We start from the raw sequence: 2,577 nt of genomic DNA, 5'->3' as shown, positions 1-2,577 counted from the left end.
CCAGGTGAGGCTCCTGGCTCCTGGCTTCTTCAGTCTGGCCCAAATGAGTCACTGCAACCATTTAGGTAGTGAGTCTGTGGATGAACTCTCTCTCTCTCTCTAACTCTGTTTCAGATAGATAGATAGATAGATAGATAGATAGATAGATAGATAGATAATCTTTTTAAAAACGTTATAACCACATAACTTTTGAACACAGTGTTATGAATATGTACTGTCAGAAATCATAATTAAATATTGGATTTTTGTTAAAAAAACAATTATTCTCTGTAATGATGTTCATTTGAAGTATTTGGTATTTTTTTTCAAGGATTTATTTTTATTGGAAAGACAGATATTCAGAGAAAAGGAGAGATGGAGAGAAAGATCTTCTTTCTACTGGTTCATTCTCCAAGTGGACTCAATGGCTGGAGGTGAGCTGATCAGAAGCCAGGTGCCCAGAGCTTCTGGCGGGTTTCCCACATGAGTACAGGGTCCCAAGGCTTTGGGTCATCCTCCACTGCTTTCCCAGGGCACAAGCAGGGATCTGGATAGGAAGTGGAGGAGCCGGAATATAAACTGGCAGTCATATGGGATCCCAGCAGTTGCAAGGTGTCATTGCAATATGTGGTCTTTCTCGAAGTGTATGTTTATCTTATTAAGCTTGAACGATTTTTTATCCTTGAAGGTCATTTTTCTATTTACAAATGACTGAGCTCATGACAAAGTTCTTGCTTTTGTTGAAATCTAATCCTCCTCCTTTTACTGCTCATACCATGAAGTTCTAGAACTCGTATAGATTTTAGAACAATGCAAAAACATTTATTTTGGTTTACAGATTTAAAAATAATTTAATAGGAATATATTTTTCTAGGCATGGATATCTTTCCCAGCTGTGCAGATTATTGCTGTAAAAACTTTCTAATCCTTGACCATTTTGTGCATGTCGGCGTGCATATTAGAGTCTGGTTCAGATCCAAGCCATTCCACATTTCTTGCTATTGTGTGCTGTTCAAACATTGGTTCAAGAACAAATACCCCTGCTGCCTATAAAGGAGATGCAGAAGTTCTTGGCTCACCCCCAGCTGATCCAGGCATTAGAGCAGTGAACCTAAAGAAACACTGAGACTTATACAAGGCATTCAAACTGAGATTTTTGGAGATAGAATAAACTTAAATAAGCTGACGTTTACCTTTAAAAATAGCAATGGCCTATTCAGAAGTTAAAATTAGTAAGAGATAACGATGCATTAATTAGAATTTGGTATGTTTTCTCTAAATAATGTTCCAGAATGGGCTCATAAAATTTCATAAATGAAACATAGTTTTTGAGGAATACATCGAATAGTTGTAAGAGTGTGAAAAGCTCAGTGGTCACTGTGTTGTTGATTAGCATGTTTAGGAAATCAAATAAGTCAATCAAAAAGAAGCTGTTTTACCCATATCTTTTAAATATGTCTTCATTATTTTATAGCTTTCTTCACTTTATAATTCTATAATAATTCTATAATAAATCTGTAGGCTTCTCTATTGCCTTATTTCTTCCCCAGTACGCTTAATAATTTGTTTCTTGGTTTTGGATTTCTCTTTGATTTACTGTTAGAGACCTTATGACATATGACTTAATATCTAAAATTAGTATTTTATTTAAAGCAGAATTATTCAATTATGCAGCCATTAAATATGTTAGCTAGTTGTCATTTATTCTAAATGTATACTGACTTAATTTAAATTTTACTTCATATGCTTACTTTGGCAGCACATACACTGAACTGGAATGATACAGAGAACATTAGCATGGCCCCTGTGCAAGGATGACACATAAACTTGTACTTTGTTACGCTCATGACATTTTAAGTACTTAATAATGTAAGTTTACTGTCCACTATATTGCATAATGAAAAAAACAATATCTCATCATTGCCTAAAATGCTAATTTAAATAATCTTGGATTTTGCTTGGGCAGATAGGAGAATTTCCTACAGATAAACTTTTTGAAACTGCTCAGCCTTCTTACAGCTGATCTGCAGTAAGTTTTAGGGCGACTTTGGCTCATCTATTAAGAATTGATCATTCTGGGATTTCTGAGCGCTGCCTAAGGTGCTTAGTTATGGCTGATTGGAACTGCAATGTCCCTGGACCATGTATGAACTCAGCATTTGCAGCTAACCAGAACTTAGGACTTATGTTTGACAAGCCTTGGAAATACTCTCTTGTATATTTAATTTCTTAGTAATACGAGGTGAAAAAATGGGAAAGGAAATATGTAAGGGAGGAAGGGGAAGGAGGAGAGAGGAATCATTGTACCTACAAACCTATCATGAAAATAGTAATAGTAATAATAATAATAATAATAATTAATAATGTGTGTGTTTGGTGGGAGAAAAGAGTTGATTCATCAGTTAAAATATGACTGAGGTTGCTCACATCCTTGTCAAAATGGTCAAGTCTAAGTCTCAGCTCTGATTAAATTCCAGGTTCTTGTTAATGCACTCAGTTGGAGGGAACAGGTGATAGCTCATGTAATACTCAATGAAAGAAAAAAAAAACAGAAAAATTATTGTTTCAAATTCTAAGACATACCATAGAGATACTGTA

General features: G+C 35.0%; 1 pseudogene; it reads left to right on the top strand.

Annotated features, from left to right (window-relative positions):
- The first annotated feature begins 1,722 nt into the window (after positions 1–1,722).
- Positions 1,723–1,818, top strand: LOC121148271 (annotated as a pseudogene).
- Positions 1,819–2,577: the final 759 nt, after the last annotated feature.

The sequence above is a fragment of the Ochotona curzoniae genome, unplaced genomic scaffold (assembly GCF_017591425.1).
Source record: "Ochotona curzoniae isolate NIBS_2020 unplaced genomic scaffold, NIBS_Ocur_1.0 scaffold_4683, whole genome shotgun sequence".
Lineage (NCBI taxonomy): Eukaryota > Metazoa > Chordata > Mammalia > Lagomorpha > Ochotonidae > Ochotona > Ochotona curzoniae.
Note: the sequence above shows the minus strand (reverse complement) of the source record. Positions and strands in the feature narration are given on the sequence as shown.